Here is an 8,127-nt window from a genome sequence, read left to right as displayed (position 1 = left end):
TGATATGATTTTTTTCTAAGTCGTTTTAATATTTTAGTGGCTAAAAAGTGTGGCCTTTAATTTAAATATTTTTTTTGCGTATTAATATTTATGCTGCGAAAACTTAACGTATAAATCCTTACATTTTTTTAAACTTCTGGTATAAGAAAATTTTATCAACAAAAAAAAATTATATTTCAACATTTCTAGAATGCATAAAATGTCCAGATATCCAAAGACATAGAATTATTCCCAACTTGTATTACAAGCAGTAAAAAACTGCAAAAAGCATGCCCGACAAACTGTTACAAAATTTTTGGATCTACAAGTCTATTTTAAGTTCCCTTGGAAAAATATGAGCCTAAAGTTTTGAAACGAAGAGCCTTAAGATTAATTTGACATATCTAAAATTCTCATTTATATGTTACAGTCGAAATTGGCGTCGTATACACTAGTGGGACAGGAATAAATTTTTAAAATACCTTGTATTTGGGAACTTTTTGGGTCTCCGAAATCTAGCTTTTCGTTAAATTTTTATCATTATATTTTAAATTAGTGAACGAGAGATATCTTGTTGCATATTTAGTAGCGTTAATATTAATTCATAAACATATTTCCATTTTACATTTATAATAATAATATAAATGGATTTCAATGACAAATCAACAAAAAACAAGATTTCTGGACAAGCCTCTTTAACATTAACGAAGCTTGACACGATGGTTCTGTACAGGGCTGTGCCGATCCATATCCATTTTTTCGTCAATCCCATCTGATATTTTCCAATGCAAAACCGATCTGATATTTATATTAATTTTTATTTACCATCTATCTTTGAACCAATGCTTTAAAAATTCAATATTTTCTATTAAAAAAAAACCAACCAACTTTCATGAATGATTAAGTGTATATTGTTTTTTTTCTTCAAAAGTTAATCATCTTATTTAAAATATGGGCAATTTATAATCTAGCAGAGTTTATAAATTAAAAACACTATAACTTATGAATTATCCACTTTTATGAAATATCAGAATTCTCTAATATATTTTTTAAAAAATTATTGCCCGGACCGACCCAAAAAAATTTTCAGACATATATATTGAACAAGTGCAATTATTTTCTGACAAATCAGAAAAATTTTCAATTATTATGTTGCATTCTATAATACTTATGACCAAATCTTCCTGAAGAAAAAAGTTTAATCGGATTAGTAAAACAAATATTTAAAAAAATCTTTCGTGCCTAAAAAAAATATAGATCCGATGTAAAGCTATGGTTTAACGCTGATTAGGATTTGGTCAGGTGAACAGGTTAAGTCCGTACAATAATACTATACCAAAAAAAACCCATTACACTTTTCTATTAAATATTTTTATTAAATAATAATTAGATTAAAAAAAGTAATGTAGTTATCTATTTTTAAAAATTATACAGTTAAATATAAAGGTAATCATTCCAAGCATGTTCTTGCACCTAAAAATTCCCTTCTCTAAATTTTTCAACTTTATCAAAAATAATAACACATGATTTCTTACGTAGAATTTTAAACGCTATAAAATTATACAGCATAAATATTTTTTTTAAGTGAGATTTAATCATGATTTGCACTAAACCTAAAACGAAATACTCTTTATTTAATTTGTATTATTATTTATAATGGGAATTTTTCGTAAATATTTTATTTTTCATTCGTATTCGTAAATAAATATAAAAATTAGAAGAAATTTATTTTCCTAGTGGATAAAATTTCTAAACTTTATTTCCTTCTGCATGTTTTTAATAATTTCATTTGGCGAACTTTGATTTATTATAAAGATTAAAAAGAATGGACAAAGTAAAACATATTGAATGAATATGCATAATTATTTGATTATTTCAAAGTGTAAGATATATAGTAAGTTTATCAAACACAAATGTAGATAAATATTTTTATAAGCAATTCTAAACATCGGGTAAGTTTTTGGCCAAGTTATATCTGGATAATGTTATGAAATATTCAGATTTTATTTTGATTGTTTTTTTCTGCAAATTTTGATTCACTCACGACAATTAGTTAAATTTTGGCAGAACATTTTAAATATCTATTCATAATTTTTTTGCAAAATACATTCTACTTTTTATAAACTTCATAAATTTAATAATTTATAATTCCTATGAATACGAAATAATTCTATTCGTACAAATATGAAATAGCACAATTATTTTATTCGAATACGAATAATAGAATTATTCAAACTTTTTTGTATGCCAAATTTATAGAGAAGTACAGATATTTTCATCGGATCGGGTCGATTATTCATCTTTTTTTAAAATTTCGGTTATCGGCTGATATTAAATTTGCCGATACGATTCGATAAAATGGCGTCTTAATTTTTAAAAAATTTCCAGTTTGTTTTATTAGCAATTCAGCGATTATAAAAGAAATTAGTGGAGAAAATACATCAATTAATATGTTATACCATTCGTATACTTAAAAAGAAATTGCTGATCATGGTGAGCACGATATATTTGTTACGACTATGAAGGATGATGCGAATGTGATGTATAAAAATCACTATATGTTTTTCGTATATTTGTAATGAATTTTAAGAAAATGTTCGATGATTATAAAATAAAATATGATGTATCAATCAGTCAACCATTAATGCAATCAAATATCGACGTAATTTTTAAACAAAATGTCTTGCCAATTTCTGAAGTTGAACATATTTAAACGAAGCGTGAATCAAGTCGAATAAAAACCCACTAGAATGGTGGAAACTACACGGAGATCGTTTTCCCGTTTATCTAAACGAGAGATATATTATCAATACAGGATCTTCAACCCCATGAGCGACTCTTTTCTGTTGGAGCGCATATTGTTACCAAATATAGAATGTCGTTAAAAGAGGATACAATCCGAAAAACTTTGTGTTTAAAAAATTGGTTGTTGTTGTAGTAATACCAACTACTAATTTATAAACAATACGACTACTAATTTATATTTCAATTTATTTTTAACATCAAATTTATATTTATTGTTTTTCGAATGTTCGATTCTATTTTAATATACAATATCTATAAATAATGATTTATTAATTTATTACATTTCCTTCAAACAATTTAAAGTTAGATTTCTTCAATAAACCTCTTTGTAGGTTTACGGTTTCTTGATGAGTAACGTAATGTGGTATTTGTGTTTGTATTTGCTTCATTCACTGGCACAACCATTTCTGTAACTTCCAAAGAACTTTCATGATTTGGGATAACTAAACGATTTCTTAACTGATCTGCATGCTTCCGTAATGTTTTCCCGGAAGATTCAACAGTATAAGAATAAAGTCCTATTCTTTCTTTAATTACTCCCTCTCTCCAACCATTGGTATTTTCATTATTTAACCATATAGGTTGTGAGATTTCAAATTCTCTTTCCTTTGAATGTAAATCATGATGAAGGCTTTGTTTATCATTGGCCCTTACTATTTCGTGTTCGGCATTTGGTCGGATCCAATCCAGACTTGTTTTCAATTGCTTCCCAAACATAATTTTAGCAGGAGATCTCCCTGTGGAACTATGCTCTCCCAATCGGTAGATTGTTAAAACCTGTGTCATAGCTTCTTCGGGATCGCTAATTGAATCTCTCGTTGCATAATACCGACCTTTCAAAGTTCGTACTGTACGTTCAGCTAATCCATTAGTTTTTGGATGATAGGGTGCCGAACGTATATGACGTATGTTATTTAAATCACAATACCTACGGAATTCCCCTGATAAGAATTATGGTCCTTTGTCTGACACACTGTACTTGGGTATTCCAAACCTAGCAAACCATTTATTTAGTCGTTTTATCATAGCATCAGCAGAGGTATTCTGCATTAGATCAACTTCTAACCATGGTCTATTTTTCTGGCATCCAGAACATATTTTGATAAAATTTTCTATATCAACATCACATCTGGGCCACCAACAATACAATCTAAAAATAGATTTCATTACATTTTCCCCAGGATGTCCCCAGTGAATCATTCCTAACACTGCATTTCTTAATTTATTAGGAATAACCAATCTCCCATTCCATTCTATAATATTACTATTGACAGAAAGCTCTTCCCGTCGATTATAAAAATTAACTATTTCTTTATCTTTATGACGATCAAAGTTTCGCCAACTTTGCTGAATATGTATTGCTACTTTTTTTAATATTAAATCTTGCTTCGACTCTTTTCGCAGAATATTTTCTGACAATTGCATATCATCCAAATTAATACTTCGAATATCCAAAGCATGTTTAGAATCTTGATTCTCTTCCGAAATTTCTTGGTGTTTATTAATCAAATCTCGAATTCTAGAATCTAGTGTTATGCAACATTTTTCTTTTTCAATATTGTTGACCAAATTGCGTACTTGTTTAATCATAACCTGACGAGGCATTTCTAAATTGAATGCTATAATCCATGGTAATCCGAAAAGAGGCACCCCAGTTGTATTCATTATTACCACTGGTAGAGTCCTTGTCTGTGATCCAATCCTAACATTGACTTGGGTCTCGCCCTTGACGTCTAACGGATGATCACCATATGCAGTCAATGGACTGGTTGGCCTAATTTTTGGTCGCCCAATACTTGTCCATATATCAATTCCTATCAACGCTTGTGCACCAGTGACAAAATCAAATTCAACATCTAACCCATTTATCTCTGCAGTTAGTTTTGCTCGATTCTCTCGATTTTGTTGAATCTTCCAAATATTATAAATAGAATCACTTGATGACACTCTTATATAATTTAAATTCTTTGATTTACAGCAAACTGCAAAATGACCAATTTTTTTACATTTATTACATGCCGCATTTGTAGCTGGACATCTCACTTCTCGGTTATGAATAAAACCACATTTATAACATTTAAGTTTATTATAATCTTTATCATTATTATATTTGTATTTATTATTCTCTTTATCAAATGTATTATTATACTTGACTTTATTATAGCCTTTATCAAATGTAGTCGTCGTTTTAATTGGATGTTTATAATTATTATCATTATCATTTCTTTTGTTATTATCATTTATCTTATTAACAACAGGCATATTTTTATTTGCCATTTCTTTATCTGCTCGCTCAGAAGCTAATGCCAGATCAAGAATAAATTGAAAAGTCAGTACATTATTATCTCTATCAAGACCGTCGGGATATAGAGCTCTAAGATCTCTTTCCAATCCCGGTATTTCCATGCCAACCATAAACTGATCACGTAAACGCTCGTCAATATCATTAAGATAATGACAACGCTTGCCAATTGTTCTAATTTTATCTGCAAATTCAGTTATGGTTTCAGTTGTTCTCCGTAATCTAACGAAATCAAATCTAGAAGCAAAAGCTGTTGACGTCGGTTTAAATAGTTTAAAACATATTGACTTAATTTCCTTAAAAGATAAAGTTTCGATCGAATCAGGATAACAAAAACGGTCCACCAACTCAATATTCTTATTGCCAAAAAATGTTAAAAATATATCTTTATATTGACATTCAGATGGGCTTACGTTTTTTAACCGAAAACTGGCTTCCCATTGAGAAAAATATCTGTGGATAGAAGTGTCCAACTCGAATTTATCAAATTTAATCGTAGATAAATCCGCTATTTTTTTTTTGAATCTCCATTTAAAAAATTATTTTCTCCATTTAAAGAATTATTATCTCCATTTAAGGAATTATTTTCTCCATTTATCGTCGCCATTGTAGTAATACCAACTACTAATTTATAAACAATACGACTACTAATTTATAAACAATACGACTACTAATTTATATTTCAATTTATTTTTAACATCAAATTTATATTTATTGTTTTTCGAATGTTCGATTCTATTTTAATATACAATATCTATAAATAATCATTTATTAATTTATTACAGTTGTGTTGTCATATTTGCCTTCTACATGATATGAATATTATATTGATTTTTCTACATTATATATAAATATACTATATATGTAGGGGAGACCGGAGATAGTGTATTCCCGGGGTAGGTATTTTCTTCTCTAATATTTTAAAAATTAATATACTTTGAGATTTGATGTATTCTAATAAGGTGCTTAAGTAGGTCTAAAAATGTTTCCGATAAAATTGCTCATGAAAAATTTTAAATGCAAATTTTAATTTTAAAAAGTAACTTTATAAAATTTTACATTTTCACTAATAACTTTTTTATAAAAGTTGTTCAGACTTAATATTAAATCTAAATGATAAAAAAAATTTCATTTTATGATATATAAAAATATTGACAATCATTATGTTAATTTAAAATTCTAAATTTAATTTTTAAATGATCCTGAGGACCTGAGGAAGGTACGGGGTGCATCTTATCTTTTAACATACATTCATTAAATTACTTGTTCTGATTTTGCAAAATGGTTCGAACAATATGTCAGAAAAACAAACAAGAAAATAATGATAACAAAAGGCAATCATTCTTCAAATGATGAAAGATAAGGTTCCTATGACAGCTATAGCTTTTAATACGAATTTTTAATATATGAAACCATTAAGAGGTATAAATTTTTCAAATGAAGATTTTTAAGAGCGATATGTTCACAGATCAATATTTACTCCATTTCTAGAAGCTAAATTAACAGAATATTTAATTAAAGGTCAAGATCATTATCAGGATAATTCCATAATCAATTATATTAATTCTTTATTATTATATAAATTCTCTGTAAAATGAATTTTGGTATAATCTTTAAAATTGTGCCATGGTATTTCGTCTGTTAAATAATAATAAACTCGAAATATAAATTTTTTTAATTATTAAATACATTATATGCTAATAAAACATCTTTATCAATATTAAAATACTTTAAAGTAAAAATTTAACTTAGGCATTAGAATGATATGTAATTATGTGTGTATGATATATATTTAAATAAAATAATGCTGCCATGTATGTTTAGTAATTTTAAAATGATGTTGCCATGTATATATATATATATATATATATAAATTTTAAAATGATTTATACATTGATTTAACATTCTATTATGTCATGTATTAAATCATATTTAGGTTCTTACCTATACATTAAAGATTTAATTATGTATGTATCTGTATGATATATATTTAAATAAAATGATGCTGCCATGTATGTATAGAATTTTAAAATATTACCTTGGCAATTGCTGTTAATGCCTTAGGAAATTCTATTCCACCTATGTTTATATATCCCAGAAAAAAATCCATGATCATTATTTAAGAGATGGCCCTGTATGACGCATTGGCGTGTTCAATGGTTCTGGTTGAAGATTTTATACATTTTTTAAAACATATTATAGAATATGCTAAGTCCAGTCCTGAAAAAAAGTTTTACTTATTCTACATAATCATACATCTCATCAATGTATTGAAATCATTGAGCTGTGCTCTGACAGTGACATTATTTAAGTGATTCTCCCTTCCCATTGCACCCATAAACTCCAACCATTTGATAGAACCGCTTTTGGACCTCTTAATTACAATAGTGCCTTGGTTGCATGGATGAGGATGCACCCAGGGCAAAGTTTTACTATTTATGATATCCCTGAAGTGGTAAAAGAGATTCTTGCAAAAGTCACCTCGGCTTTAAATATTCAGAAGGGTTTTCAATCCTTGAGTATTTGGCCTCTAAATACTTTGATTTTTAATGATGAAATCCATTATATTTTAATAATAATAAAGATCCTAATGAGATTCAACTAAATGTATCTGAAATTACTTCGCAACCATCTTTCAATGTTAGCCCAAGTCCAAATTTATCTTTCAGATGAAAATGTATTTTACTCTATTATTTCCCATCCCATAATATTTAAAAAAAACCCACTCGTAATCAAATTACATCATCTATTTTCGTTATCTCCATATAAAAAATGGCCAGAGCTAAGGCCACTAATCGGGAAAACACCATAAGCCAAAAATAGAAAAGTAAATAAAAGCTTAAATATGAATATAGAAAAAAATAGTGTTGCTTAGTATGCGGCAAAAATTATCAGGTACACTATCAGAATGAAGATTGGTTCCAATGCCGAGATTGTCATTTATTGGCATATGGATCTTGTTGCGATTCTAATCCATTTTTTAAATAAATGTGATTAAATATGTAATGAATTATAATTGTATATTAATATTATATTTGTTG

Source organism: Gordionus sp. m RMFG-2023, chromosome 4 (assembly GCF_954871325.1).
Source record: "Gordionus sp. m RMFG-2023 chromosome 4, tfGorSpeb1-WG-v2, whole genome shotgun sequence".
Lineage (NCBI taxonomy): Eukaryota > Metazoa > Nematomorpha > Gordioida > Chordodea > Parachordodidae > Gordionus > Gordionus sp. m RMFG-2023.
The sequence above is the reverse complement of the archived record's forward strand: the minus strand, read 5'-3'. Positions refer to the sequence as shown.